Genomic DNA, 16,419 nt, shown 5'->3' on the forward strand with positions numbered 1-16,419 from the left:
CATTTGTTAAATATCAGAATCGAGCAAGGGATAATTTTTATGTATTTTTTTTTCACTTTCATCAAAGTCAGAAATATACATACACTTCCTTAGTATTTGTTAGAATTGCCCCGAAACTGTTTCACTTGGGCCAAACGTTTTGGATATCCTTCCACAAGCTTTCTACAATAGTTTGCTGGAATTTTGACCCACTCCTCTTGACAGAACTGGTGTAACTGGGTCAGGTTTTTAGGCCTTCTTACTCGCACTCGCCTTTTCAGTGCCGCCCACAAATATGTTCTATGGGATTGAGATCTGGGCTTTGTGATGGCCACTCCAATACCTTGACTTTGTTGTCCTTAAGCCACTTTGTAACTAATTTGGAGGTATGCTTGGGGTCATTGTCCATTTGGAAGACCCATTTGCGCCCAAGCTTTAACTTCCTGGCTGATGTCTTCAGATGTTGCTTTAATATATCCACAAAATGTTCTTTTCTCATGATGCCATCTATTTTGTGAAGTGCACCAGTCCTTTCTGCAGCAGAGCAGCCCCACAACATTATACTATCACCCCCATACTTCACAGTTGGGACGGTGTTCTGAGGCATCAAAGCTTCGTCCTTTTCCCTACAAATATACCGTTTATCACTATGGCCGAACAGATACATTTTTATTTCATTAGACCACAAGACATGTCTCCAGAAATTAAGATTTTTGTCCCCATGTGCAGTTGCAAACTGTAGTCTGGCTTTTTTACGGTGGTTTTGAAGTAATGGCTTTCCTCTCCCAGAGTAACCTTTTAGCTCATGGTGGTACAGGACTCGTTTTACTGTGGATAATGACACTGTCTTACCAGTTTCAGCTAGCATCTTCACAAGGTCTTTTGCTGTTGTCCTGGGATTGATTCGCACATTTCGCACCAAAATACATTCCTCTCTGGGACTCAGAATCCGTCTCCTTCCTGAGCGGTATGATGTTTGTAAATTCCCATGTGTTTTATACTTATTAAGCGTATTATTGTCTGAACAGATGAACGTGGGACCTCCAGGCATCTGGAAATTGCACCTAAGGATGAGCCACACTTGTGGAGGTCCACAATTCTTTTTCTGATGTCTTGGTTGATTTATCTTGATTTCCCCATGATGTCAAAGAAAGAGGCTCTGTGTTTGAGGTGTGCCTTTATATGCATCCACAGGTGTGCCACCAATTAACTCAAATGGAATCAATTAATCAGAAGCTTCTTAAGCTCAGAATGGAATCATCTAGAGTTTTCTTTTTGTTTAAAGACACAATCAACTTAGTGTATGTATACTTCTGACTTTGATGAAAGTGATGACCAAATAGGTCCCACTTTATATTAAGTGGCTTTAAATACTATGTACTTACATTGAAATTAATAATTTGATACAATAGACGTATTGTGTACATTATTTTGAAAAAACCTGCATGTAATTACAGCTGTAATTAATGTATGCAATTACATTTGTAATTACACTGTTGACCCTTCCCTAACACCTTAACCCATCCTTAAAGATACCCATACAACCACACCTGACCCTAACCTCAGCCGTATCACTCCTCAATAGCAGCAAAAGTGTTTTACAATACAACCTCAACAGAATCAGTACATTCTACTTATTTTTCGATGTAAGTACATAGTACTTAAAGCCACTTAATATAAAGTGGGACCAAAAAGTACATACAGTTTATCCCTCGCTCGATTCTGAAATTTAACAAATGCAACAAATATGTTAATATTTATTGATCTAAAACAGAAAAATTTACTCTGATTTAATGTATGACAGTAAAGAAATAAAAGTTTTTGTGTTTTTTTCTGAAGTGTATGTAAATATCTGGTTTCAACTGTATGCTTAAAAGAGAGTAAAGTTTTTCCTTTGTAATATGCATGTGCATGACGACATCGTCAGATTCGCGTTTTTGTTGTTTACACGGAGACCGTTTTCAAAAACCTGCACTCTGAAACCCGTTTTCTAAAGTCAGCGTTTTGGCACCCAAAACGCTGTTGTCTTGTAAATGAACAGCCCCAAAAAAAATGCATAAAAAGTTTTCCGTTTTTAGTTGAAAACGGTGTCGTGTAAACAGCCCCTTATAGAAATGTGGGTAGGGGCACTTGTTTCCAATGAGTCTGAAACAAATCAATCACATGCAATTAGTATCAGGCTTTACAAGAGACAGCTGAGCCAAGGTCTCAGTGCTCCTCCAATAACTTTAGTCATCCAACAGCTGACTAATTGATTAGGCTAGTTTGTAGTTTATATTTTAGTAACAAGTCTTTAATTAGCGTGTTAACAGCTAAACTGTGCTGTAATCTAGGTCAAGTCACATCCTTAAATGTATCCACTTTAAAGCACTGTCGCTACAGCCATAGCTGTCATACACATGCAAATGGATACGTCAACAAGTGCGCAACCCAACGACTGGATTTTAAGAATATGTAGTTGTGTAAATCCCTACATGTGAGGAGCACACTGAACGTCAAACATCAAACACAACGCAAGCTGCTCCTCTCTATCTACCCGTGAATGGATGATTGTTTACTTGAAGTGTTTTGAGTCACTTATGTGATTACCATGACAGAGAGCAGTCTAGGTCCTTTCAGAGAGCAACCAATCTCCATCTTTTCCAAGGGCCACCACAATTATTCATAGCCTGGTCCTATTTGTGTCTTTGTGCTCTACGAAGCTGTTACTCAGCATGCTAAAACCTTCACACAGCTGAAGCTAGATTGCCAGTTTTATGGGAGAGCATCTTGTGAAATAAAGGCTAGCCAAGTGACATGCAGCAAGGGGTCAAGGTGCACAGCAAATGTGAAGGAGCGCACATGGATTGGGATGTAATGAAGTACCACGTCTGATTCACTCTTGAGTGGTATAAAAGAACACATCTCAAGAGCCCAGCCGAACTGTAATGAATGGAAGACGTTAAAGTTACCCGGACATATATGACTTTAAAGAAATTGTGTAAGATTGACCCTGAATCGTTTTCATTTAAATTATTATTTAGATTCATGAATTAATTCAAATTAAATTGCAGAAATTTAAAAGGACACTACTTTAAGTGTCACAGGGGTTCTTATATGTCTGTCATCTTGTAGTTCGACCTATTAACGTATCTGTGACTGAGTAAAGGCAGATAATTACCTTTATATTTAATAAAAAAATTGCTTCATGTTGTTCCATACCCTGTCCAAAGGTTTGTTTGTTTGTTTTGTTGATGTTTTTAGTTTTTTCCCATACAATGAAAGTGGATAAAGACCAGGAACATCTGTGGTCAGCATTTATCACTTTCATTAAAGGGAAAGAGCAGCTTTGACATTATGCTAAATATTTCTTTTTGTGTTTTAGGCAACAGAGAATCCCATTGGTATTGAATGACAGGATGAGTAATTTATTACAGAAATCTCATTTATAAACAGTTAATAACTATCATGAACCATCAATGAGCAATATATTTTTAAACCATTTATTAACCTTTATTAACCGCCTAGAGTGCAATTGAATGCTTCAAGCGCCTCCATACTTGAAAAAACGTGGAAAACTTTTAAAATGGTAAATGAGGGAACAAAAGTTAACTAACATGAAACACGTATTAAATAACATTAAAGGTCCTTGCACACTGTGTACGAAATTCGCGTCCGAAATTTTCGCACGTTAAAAAATAAATAGGACCTCACGTTATGTCAATCACGTTTACACACTGCCTACGAAACTTTCGTCCGTCATAAAAATTTTTGGATCGGGTTCGATTTTATGCGTTTTTTGCATCCGTAACAAGCATTTGAATGGTGTTTTGACAATTCAGAGCCACCGAATGACGGATACGAAAAAACGCATGCGTAAATTTCGGACTCAGTGTGCAAGGACCTTTAATTTTATTTAATAAGCGTTTAATGTTATTTAATAAGCGTGCACTCTATGCGGTAGGACTAATGTCTATAAAGTCTAAGTCGGTGGCAAAACTCAAGTGTTTTCTGCATACAATTCAGATCAAAAAAGAAGGTCAAAAGCACTTGTCAGAGGCACGAGACTCCTTTTAGCTTTAGGTAAGTGCTTATTACCAACATAATCTGATCAGAATTAAATGAATACATCATTCGACCAGACCTTATTGTTATATAGATTATATGTGTTTGCGCACATGATATCAGGAAGCAACGTAATACGCACATGACGACAGGAAGGTGACAGCTGACCCCTCTCACTTCTTCTAGTTTTACTGAGATTGCTTATTCCCTGCGAATTGGCCAATTTTTTCACAGACGTCCTGTGGTAAAATTACATTACTCCATCCATCTACCCATGTAAAACTAATCCCGTCTGAATAGGGCTAAAGACAATGAGGGAGGAGACAGGATAGGACAGGAGAAAGGTGAGGAGGGATGTGATCAGAAAATGACGACAGCCAGATTCAAACTTGGGTTGCTCACATACTCACCACTGTGTCAGGGCATGTGCACTTCCTGCTGGGCCAAGACTGCAATGAAACACAACACTAAACTAAACTAAACTGAACTAAAACATTTCCACTGTTGAAAACTAACAAAAGCTACAGATTTCGCATCTTTGCATTATATTAGGCATTTATATATATAATACCTCATATATAAACAAACTGTTAAATGTGACTATTAATTGACTGTAGTCAACTAAGTTAAGCAGGGCGCACACTGTACGATTTATAATAGTCCTTTACGACTTCTCCTTATCAGACTGTATGAACATGAGCCCCGCTTTAAGCCATGTCACACTGTGGGATCTCTGTTGTCATTAATGTCAGATGGTACGGCAGTCAAGATGTGTTAAAAATGGACTAACGCAAGAAAACTCATGTGTTTACATTATAAATCTGTGACATGTTCGGTAACTGTGAGACTGCGACTAGCAAACAAAAACAATCTTTAGGGTTAATTTTGATCATGGCTAATGGTTAGAGAGTCGGTTTTGTAACCCGAGGGTCACAGGTTTGATTCTCAACATCGGGAGAAAAATGAGCAGCGCTCTCTTCCAACAATACCCACGACTGAGGTGCCCCTGAACAAGGCAACTAACCCCCAATCGCTCCCCGGTAACCGCAGCAAATAGCTGAACACTGCTCCAGGTGTGTGTGTTCACGGTTTGCAGTGTGTGTTCACTGATCAATGCTCCTAATGGGTGAGCAGTAAATTGAATGGGTTAAATGCAGGGGACATATAACAAGTACTGGTTACCATACTTGGCCCTCATGTCACTTCAATTTACATAAACTCCCATAATCGATCGTTGTTAAAATGAACAATCAAATAATAGATTAATTGTTAAACTTAACCTCTCAAATATAAAGCAGCGGTGCTACTAAGTTATTATGTTACTCAACAACCAACACAAAATACATAGTAGAAATGTTCTATTGCTTAAAAGCTTATATATGACCATATGGCCATAAGTTAACAAGTGCTATTAAATTTGCTGACATATTAGAATTGCTCGTTTTTCATAGCATGAAAAAAATAGCTTTATTGCTTTAATTCAAAATGTGAACTGTAAAATAATAGTACAGAACAGATAGAGTTCATATACTGTATAGTTGAAAATGTCTCAACTAGCAGATTACAACAAGCAAATTTGTTCTGTTAGAGAGCAAACTGTTACTGTTAATACAACCAAGTATTAGTATGAAATAAACAGTGTAAACAATATGCATGTGATGCGTTTGTGCCATGTTTTGGTTTGTAGCTTCACAAAATGGCATAGTAGATTGCATATCTTTATTTAGAGCAGGTGGTCTCGAACGACTCTAAAAACGACATAAGACGATGCTTAGATCACGGAGTGAAATGACATGCTGCTTGGCTAAAGCTACAGGATTGCCGGGATCTTATTTTCCAGAGCAATTTGAAAGTTCAACCAATGGAAACTGGATCTTGGGTATGGTAGGTGGGTATAGTGGGTAGGGACGATGTGTGGAGACCAACTGTTTTACAGCTGGAGTGGCTTGGATTGGTTTGATCGCTCAGATTGAGAGGTCTTGATTAAGCATGCGCTATGGAATAGGATCACACAGCTGAAACAGCACTGGAAGATCGCTACTCATCAATCAGGATATTACTACTTGTTAATTCTAGGTAATTTTATTGTGGCGTTTACACATGCAAGTAGTTCTAATGTTCAGTAAAATCACTTGTTTGGAGGGTTTTTTAGACCCTTGGTTAATTATGTTTCAAAATAAACAGCTAGCCTACCTAATCTACCCAAGTTTGAAGATATTAATACACTCAGAATATCTACGGCGCGCTTGCTACATTTTTCAATGCACCTCAAAAATACGCACTCTAATGATGCCTTCACTTAAACAACCATCAAGTTTTATCGATTAAATTATTATCGACAATTAATCGATCGACGATTAATCGTTAGCATCCCAAGTGGTGGTTTGTTGTTGTCTCACTAATTGCATCATCAGATTATGTGCTTCTATTGGTTTTTGATTCAACGGTTGTCGTAGGAGAAGTGACACTGCAGGACTGTGCCTCAAAACTTCTAACACTGCCAGAATTTCATTGGAGGTGAAATTAGATCGCAATGGTCATTAATCGGCTTTTATTTCATACTAGCAATCAAAGACTTCAGATGGCTCAGGATTAGAGGAATTAAGGGTTCTTACAATTTGTTTTCAGACGGCAAAATCGTGGCAAAAATCATACAGTTGAAACCTGGCATTACTTGATACTGATAATAAACTGCACAACACACAATTAAGCGGCGTGGCGCTGACATGGCTCCTCTCATCTTACCAAACACTGTGTATATATCTTCATTAGTGTGCTGTGATCAGAGCAGTCAAGTACACAAGCTACATAGAAGCAAGGATTAGATATGCTTTTTACACAAAGACAATCAAGGCCACCCGACTGCTCCGTTAAAAGATACATTAATTTGAAAGTGTGTTAGAGTAGAGTACACATTAAAATTGGCTTGCCAAAAGTGAGTCCATCTTAACATTAAAGAGAGTCAATTAATGTTTAGTTATTTATTTTTCATATTATTTATTTTGAGGATAACTATTTCCATGAAACTGTAATCTAAAAATATCTGATTAAAAGCATTACCGTGCGCTGATTTTATAAAGCATGTTAATCTTTCTGCTAGAAGAGGTTTGATTGAATGGTTTCATTAGTATGCAAGCAATTAATGAACTGTCTGCTTTGCAAAATTAAGATAATGGCTTCACGGCAATGTAAAAAAAAAAAGAACTGTAATTACTGAACAATTATACAGCGATCCCAATATAGCGCTAATTTTCACTAGCACATAGGGACATTTTTTGTTGTGTATGCTAGTGTATTGTTCTCATATAGTACGGTTCAAGGATTATGTTGCACACCAGTGCATACAAATTACTTCAAAAAGATGTTAACTTGACACGTGATCTATCATAAAGAATGTTTCCATCTTATTGTAGAAATTATGAATGTTTACACTAGCAAAATTAATATTTATTTTCTAATTTTGTTTTCTATTCAAAAACTATTGTATGCAATAAATAAATAAAAACATTAAAAAAATTACTCAAAAAAACATTTTTGTAGAATTTTTTTTTTTTTATATTAGCTAATTCCACAAAATTCAGCATTACAGATCTTCAAGCACAGATTACTTATTCTCAAGCACAGATAGAGAACAAATCATTTAACCATTGACAGACAACGTTTTATTACACTTCATGTATCTTAAATTCTTACTCCAATGTCTCTCCTCTTGGTTGCCATCTTAAGGGAAGAGTTTAACATCCATGTGAACTGCTGACTCATGTTAGAGTTAAAAGAACAAGCGTTTTTATTCATTCAAATTGTATGTCTTTCTCATCTTGACTTTAAGAAATGTCAGTGTTTATTTTTAAGGGAAAAAAAACAAATATCATTTGAGGTATTTAAATTCTTTAATCCCTTTTCTTAGCCAAACTACATTAAAACTTGTCTTTCTTTGGTTTAACAAAATAAGGAACAGTAAATGAAGATACATATACAGTAGCATATGCTTAAAAAAGCATCATGTGAAACAGAAAAGGCTTGATAATTGTGAGGAAGTAACAGTCACACTATTTTTGTTCTGTATAAATCCCGCTTTACAGTTTAGAAACGTCCTGTATTCATTAAAATGTTTTAATGAATTTTAACAAATGTTCTTTAAAGAAAAAAAAGAAAAATGCAAAAAGTAAAAGAAATACACATCTTCTCATAAACCATTAATTCAAGAAACGACTGTAAAAAAAAATCATTTTCTCCACGAATCTCATCAGTATGCAAGCGAATAATGAAACGTCTGCTCTGCATAATTAAGATGAAGGCTTAATGGCGATGTAAAGAAAAAAAGAAAAGGAATTGCTATTACCAAAAAAAAAAAATTCTCCCAATTACATCACGCTAATATTCATGACCCAAACAAACTCATATCTTAAAGCCAAATTTCCAGGCGAATAAAATGAATGTGGATAATGATCTCGTCGCTTTAATTAACAATGGCTCTCAGAATATCAGAGCAGGAGACCTGCCGAGACAGAGCGCCACAGCCATCAGATCGATCTGAAACCAAGGACAAGAGTTCCAGCCCTGTACACTCAGGTTCCAAAAATCCTCTCATACCCATCCAGATGCCCACGTACTGCTCCGAGCAGTTGCCAGACAGCCACACGACCTCTGGATCATCAGTCTTAGCAATCATGTAGGGTACAATGGGCTCTGAAAGCAGTTAAGCACACACTTGGCTGTATAATTCTGTGGAAATATTACAAAAGGAATTGAGAACATCCCCAGGGCAAAGAGTAATCCGGGAAAGCGAGCACAGTCATGCCAACTTCATACCCAATCCAAAGGAAGTAGTTCCAGACACTACAAACGGGCAAAATCCTGAAGTTGTCCTTAAGAATCCCAACTTGACAGTAGATGAGAAAAAACATCTGAAGTTTGTTCGCTTTGAAAGGAGGCCTTGCGATGAACAACATAGAAAAACGATTATCACTTCTCCAGTCAACTGTACCAAAAACAAAATACAGACAATTTTTTCCTCCTACCACACACCCTCCCTCTTCTTGTACAACAGTGTGTCACGATCAAGTATGCAAAACAGGCCAGTGATTGCGAGGAGCCAAACACAAAAGGTAATAATGAACGGAATTAGCGAGATTGCAGACAGCAGGGAATGCCCGACGACAACGACGGCGACGGTCCCGCTCTCAGCATCGCTGTGCTGGCCAAGGCAGCATTGGCATTCCTGGGTGCCGGAGGAGCCCGTGCTCTCACATACTTACGTACTCATGCATTTACATTTCCTCATGAAGCTTCTCTCTACGTCCCTCTCTCTCTCCCTCTCTCTAGCTAAGCTGCAGTACGCAGCCAACATCACGAATGACTCCGCAGACACTCCTGTGGGGAAAGAAGCAAAGCTGGCAGCTCCTCAGAGGGGCACACGCCCAGCCAAGTGGGCAGGACGGCACCCAATAGTGTGAGGGGACGGCGGGGAATTTCCAACTTCCCCCTAAATGAGGCTTGTTGACATTTGCATTTCCCTTTCTTTTTGTGTCGTGCTAACATGCTCAATTGTTTTAGAATAGTGCCTTCTGCTACCGCCCTTTTGAAAAGCAATTTATTGTGCCAGTTTCCCCATATCTGCCATCCCCACATCCCCTCCCCTGTCTCCTAGCCACCAGCTGCCAAGTTTTCTCACTCTTTGACGGTACATAGCCTGTGAGAACGCACTTTGTGCTTGTTTTCCGTGCTTGTCATCTTTGCCAGTTTGGGAAGTAGAACAGAGAGAATGAAAAATAAAAAATAATAAATAAATCTTTTCTCTGTAACTTATGGGAACACTCCGAGACAGATGCAGGCACTCATAAATTATATGCTTCATTTGCATATTCCTGGCATAAGACATTATGCAAATAACAGGCATTTGCATAATGGATTCCTCTTGTTGCCTCAGAAGCCTTGTGCTCCTTTTTATTTAATAATGAAAAAAACCTTAAAGATGAGAAAGTGGGGAACAATGTTGCATCGATCTTTGCCTGAGTCGAGTTGTGTGTGCCAGTGTCCCAAAACACATGCTGCTTCCCAGAAAAATGCAGGGAAACACTGACCATGAAATACTAACAGATAAAAGCCAATTCAAAACTCCTAGAGTTACATTTTCTAATTAAATGGTGTGGTTGAGTATTATGTGTAAAAATAAGACAAGATAATGCGCAAACATGCACATATCCATCTTAATAAGTAAGTGAAATGATGCATGCGAGTATAATGCCATAGACTAATTAATTACAAAGAGGAGACTGAGTTGAGGGGGAAATCACATTATTAAAAAATTCAAAACAGCCTTGTGTTTTTAGCATCGTCGGCTCCAAATAGAGCAACACAACAACAACAAAAAAAGGCGAAGATGTAAGTTATGCGATATTTCATAATTAGGCTTCTGATAATTGATTAATCAAATACGATGACACTGTTAATTCAGTGGTAAATTGCAGAAACGTTTCAAGTGGTGCTCACATAAGACGGAAGATAATTAAGTGCAGATGAAAAGTTCAGAACGGCGATTAAATAAATGGCACACTCGTCTAGTGTTGCTACTGATTAGATGGTTATGAAAAATAGTTTGAATTTGATAAAAAAAAATTAAGACCCAAAAAAACTAAAATCTTTCCTGTCTCCCTGGAAACTTGAGTGGATGAGGAAAAGAGAGTACATAAGCATGATTGAGAGGGGAAAAAAGGTGGGAGGTGGCTACGAGGAGGACTTTGATTATTTATAACAAAATGCCATCCAACATTCTCCGCAGGGATCAGATGGCAAACGTCAACTGCGATCAGCTATAGTCCAATAAGGAGCATCCTTTCCAGCGTACAGAGGAGCAGGGAAACTGCTCACCTCAGATGCTGGGCTGCAGGGCTTTGAGCACCTCCATGGAGTGAAGGGCAAAGTAGACAAGCGGGCGATGCCAGGGTAATGGTGCAGTGGGGCGGGCAGCGGGGTAGCCAGCCTACGACAGATGTTGCGAGCAATTCATCAGCTCTTAGAATCAATTAACCCGTATGTTAATTAATGTCAGGCTTATGGAACAAAGTTGGGGGGGGGGGGGGGGGGGTGTGCTGGCAGAGCTGAAAGCGTTGGAGGGGAGGGTGCGAAAAGACAAGAAGAGGATAGGGGATGGGCGAGCGCGAGAAACAAGCTGCGAATGCGGATTGTGGCAGGGAAAAGCTGGCACGGTGCCATCCACTCAGTGCCAGCACCAAGGCAGACTGGCGTACGCTGTGGGGGGGAGGCGGGTAGACACGAAAAATACATGAAGACCCATGCCATTTGGTTCATTTTGGCAAGAGAGAACGGTCATTTTTAAGCTGCGTGTATACAACTAATATTAAAAGTAGGATTGCTAGTGGGGGTTCTTGAGTACAAGGCTCAACCTTAACTCAAAGCGAACAGGAAAAGGAGGGGAATACCATCTGCTGCTCGTGATTACGGAACATCGGTGATGTTCAGAGCGGAATTTAAGAATGAGAAGAAGTCGATAATGCCTGCCTGGCATCGGAGTGGGAAAGACAACACAAGCGGCGTAAACTTGCATGCCATCGTAATGGACAGCAACGGCAGTCGAGTAAAACCACACTAAACCACGGGAAAGATACAAGTGTATCCACACTTTTATGGACAAAATGGCAATGGTGGCGCTGTCCACCGAAAGGCATTGGAGGCGGAGCAAGAGGAAGCGCTTCCCACTCTCTTCCTCGCTTTCTTCTCTCCTACTGCGCATTTCCCTGTGCCAAGCAGGCAGTCTGCCAGCCAGGCAGCATATGCCATGCCAACTTCCTTGCTGGCAACCATACTGCAGACACCGGGTGGATACATGTGGCACATTTCAACATTGACAGAACCGCAGCGATGTGTTTCCTGGAGATGCCAAGTTGATTTTGTTAAACACGATGCCAGGATCTTTGCAGTGGCATCTGTTGCAGAATGATGGACAAGGTGAACATGTACGTACCCGATGCGGCTCGGTTGGCAAAGATGACTGGAATCAAGAACAAACAAAGACAACGGTGGTGCTATTGTTGACTAATTAAACAGAAAAGTTTGCGCAGCTAATTAGCGTGACGGATTCAATAAGGCAACGAGGTGGCTGTAAATGAAAACAAATTGGCGAAAGAAAAACAAGACAAAATAAAAACTAAAGCAAGCAGCAAGCTGTTATACAAAAAGGGGAGGTGTTTGTGTTTTTTGTGCCAACTCCGCACTCCCCTTTAGTATTTAATTTTGCTCTATATAAACCACCACTTCTTGTCAACCGCCTGCCAACCAATGCAGTGAAGAATGTCTACCACGGGCATTGCGGCTTTAGATGCTGCCAATCTGCCAATCGCCTTTCAACACGAGAGGACCTGGGGGACGATGCCAATGGCAGAACAGCAGCTGTTTAGAAAAGCTAATCACAAAAAAGGGGCAAAAAAGAGAATCAGCAAACATGAGGATGCATACTAATGAGCCAGCACATAAAATTACAAACAACTAACCAGATGGGGTTTAATTAATGCATTTTCTCTTAATGACGCGCTAATCATTTTAATTCGTTCAACGAAGAAATTTTTTTTTTCCCCTGATTTATGGACTTTTTCAGGTGTGGCTCGATATCAACTTTAAGCAAAATAAGAAGAGGAAATACAAGAAGTATGAAACTCCACTTCAGCAGCAAGCAAGGTTATGCCAGAGAGGGAAGGAGGAGGCAGGCATTTGCGATTTATCTACATTCACAGCAATCACCAGGGAGATGAATGGCTAAGACTGTAGATTCTTTACGCCATCAACCCGTATGGGAGACAAGAGACAAGGGGGGTGCCACCCACAACAGACAAGCAAGAACCTGATGGAGGGGGCACAGAATCACACTATCAGACTCTTTGGAGAGGCGGTAACCTCCAGACCAGCCCGCCTGTAACTCTGCCAAATGGGGCAGGGGGGCTGTGGGAACGTTTTCGGCAGCCCCCACTTTTTTTTTGCATGCCCCCTATTTGCCACCCAATCAAGAAATGGGCAAACTCCTCCCGTTCGTTTTGTTTATGTTTTAGATATATAATCGACCACAGAAGTAGTAGACCTTTCTGAGAGCTGGTACCTGCAGGGTTCGGAGGAGGAACATCGCCTTGGTTTCCGCAAAGACGATGGGCATCGGGCACACAGCCAACTACGGGCGGCGGTGCAACCAGCGAGAACGGATGATTTGCCTAAGTTCGTTTTCACTGATTAAAATGCACAGCGAAAATTAAATCGGCAATTAGCGTGGGGGAAGGAGGCTCATCAGCATGCGCTAATTACGAGTGGATACTCCAAACTTTTACTTGCAGTTCTCATGCCTCTCGATTTTTGTTGGACAAAGGGGCACGGTTGTGGAATATGAATAATTGAAGAAGTCATCCAAAGGGAGGGATTATAAGATCTTTGTGCTTTCCTACACTGCCTTGGCACAACCACCAAGATGACAGAACCAAGGCTGCCACCAAGAAGGATAGGCTGGGCAATGGTGGCATCTTTTGGGGCATCTTCAGCGCGATCGATTAAGTATTTGTCGCACATGCGATTAATGCTTTAATTCATAATTCTTGTTGTGTGTGTATTTTTTTTTAATTGTCGCCGCGGAACACGTGTGGATATAATCGTTTGGAGCTAATGAGGTTTGGATGATCTGTCTTTTATTTTAATTCCACGGGGGAAGTTAATTGCGTCTCGTCCTCATTATACAAATGGATTACAAAAAAAAGGAGGAAAAAAACTGGCTGGCAGAAACAAGGAGGGAGAGGGGGGAGAGGGAGAGGCAGAAGGAAAAGAAAGGGAGAATATTTTCCTTCTTTGTGAGCCAACATACACATAATACCACATGCAAACAAGCAGAGAAAAGCAACTGCAATGCTTTGCTATGCTAGTCTCTCCCAAGTCCTCCCCAGGAAAACCCAGCATGTCTCTCCTCTCTCCCTGCTCACTGCAGCCAAATCCTTCAAATGCCAAGGACCTCTGCTTTCCCTGGATGTGGATATTACAAAACATGGGCGAGACAAACGCTGCATGGGATTAAATTTCTGCCGATTGGATATTACCGTCATTATTAAAATGGTTAGTTTTCTGCTGTTATTAGTGTTGAGCTTTGTTATAGAGGTGGCGTTTGCGGGCGAAGCGAAATGGAGAGGAGACAACAAGAGAGCCTATGGCAGGGCACCTGCTAATGTCCTCAGCGCTTAATCATCGTACAGCAGAATGGTTTTATGCATATTTCATTTGCATATCATTAAATCGCTAAGGCACACTGGCAACTGGCAGCGGAGAACAGGGAGTGGGGAAATGAGAAGCACAAAGTGTTAAAAAAAAGAAAGCGACTCATTATGCGATGGCAATCTTAAAAGCTGTGTGCCTGCTTTCCGGCATCCTGCCAATTCATTTTAATTCAACGTTAATTAAAAAAAAGAAAAAGAGGAGGAGGGGCTCGCTCAGCCTGTCATATGCGGATTAATTGAGCGTCTTCCAAGGAACAAGAGTACTGTTTATGTGCTGGGTGAATGCGGATACGTCTGTTTGTAATCACCGGAATTATATATTTGTTTTTATTTTTTTACGAAAGAAGGCCAAAACATGCCACTTTTACACAGAAAGGAAATACGTGTACTTATAATGTGTAATGTTATCTTGTACATTGCTATTTAAAGGCACACTTTTTAATATCATGTTTATTAAGGAGCCTTGGGACATGTTGTTGCTATTGTAAAACATCAAATATGTTGGATACAGATGTGGGAATGTGAGAAGTTGGCACCGGGCACCAACGAGATCAGGAGGCGGGGGACTGGCAACTCGGGGTTGGGAGGAAAGCGTGGGAATTGCTGGGGGCATTCTGTCACAAGCTTTCATCTTGTATGAAACAAATCCAACACTTGCTCACATCTGCCCCCTCTGCCAACCACCCATCAAGCAAACTATGCGCATAATTAATTATGCTTGCCGAGACTATGATTGCCTGTATTAAATCACTGGGCAAAATTGATCCTTTTGTTTCTCGTTAAATGTGCTCGCTGTCATTATGTCTGGCACAATGTCCAGTGGAAAGAATAGATAAAACAACTGCTTTACACATGCACATTTACACAAACACGTTAATGAAAACAAACGAACACGCTTAATTAAGAGGAAGAGACCGTCAATGCAAGAAAACGAAAGCATGATTCGGCATGGTTTATGAACCTTTGTAGGCACTTTTTCAACAACAAAACATCTATAATATAAATCATATACAGTAAATACATTTATACATTTTGAAAAATACAGAGCCAAACAGAGGCCATAACTATAAAAAAATATGTATTTTAGATAAATTGTGAAAAAAAATATAACATTTATTTTCCTGTAGCACAGAATAAAATTAAATAAAAGTATATAAAAAAACATTTACATCCATATTTGGATTACATTACATTCTGTTCTTCATTAAACTAGCTTATGTAATAGCAAACGGCAAAAAAGCGCCCGTCCTGCCAACGTCTCACCTGCTAAGTGCCCTTGGGTGGTTCTTAGCATATGCAAATGCTGAGAGGATGCAGAAAGGCGTAATTAGACATGTTTATGAAAGCTTTAATGAAAGCTGTAGGGCAAAGGGGCAGCAGACTGGCAGAAAGAGCCCGCTCGCAGCGGGTATCTGCCTGGCGCTTTTGAGCCATGATACATGCAGATGTCGCTGTAGTTCTTCCAAAAGCTTGCACGAACGAAAGGGGTTGGGGGGGGGGGGGGGGGGGGGGAGGGTAGTGGTAACGAGGACCTCGTTTGGAATCACACACACAATTCTACCATATGTTTTTAGAGACGCGCATGTGTGTCGGAATGGGGGAAAGGCATGGCCGTGGGGGCAAGTGAAGTTAAGATGGGGTGAGGGGGAAGTTAAACTGGAGATCTTTGCATGGAACAATGTGGACGAAAATAGCATTATTCATGCAACGCCTAAGTAAAGTACAACTGACACAGTGTCTGTGTTCTGCTGTGCATGTCACATGGAGCAGACATTATGCAAAGTGCCCTCATTAATATGCATAAGCAGCCTATTTATTATGCAGACCTGCACTAAAGCAATACAGTTTGGAGCTGCAGCTATGCTCTTGTTACAGTAGGCGAACGTAATCTTTCTCAGAGCAAACAGACTCCCATTTTTTTCCGCTATGACCACTTTCAAAATATTTAATTATCTGCTGCTCTGATTAAAAAAGAAAAACACAAGAAATTCAAGTGCAAGCAGGCAGAGTGTTTATGCTCCAGACGTCCCCCATTGAAAGTGCCACTATATTATGACAGCTAGCAAACGCAGTGTGGCACACCAACCATCTCAAGCAGTATCATATCCGTTTTAGATGTGGATTCTGACAAATACAT

The 16,419-nt window shown here is 40.2% G+C and overlaps 1 protein-coding gene across 7 annotated transcripts in view; it reads right to left on the reverse strand.

The window, feature by feature from the left end:
* The window catches only part of pmfbp1 (polyamine modulated factor 1 binding protein 1), a 261,062-nt gene that overhangs the window by 204,611 nt on the left and 40,032 nt on the right, over positions 1–16,419 (reverse strand). The gene's annotated exons all lie outside the window — the stretch shown is intronic.

Source organism: Siphateles boraxobius, unplaced genomic scaffold (genome assembly GCF_051911475.1).
Source record: "Siphateles boraxobius isolate OS27281-9 unplaced genomic scaffold, OSU_SipBor_1 48, whole genome shotgun sequence".
Taxonomy (NCBI): Eukaryota; Metazoa; Chordata; class Actinopteri; order Cypriniformes; family Leuciscidae; genus Siphateles; species Siphateles boraxobius.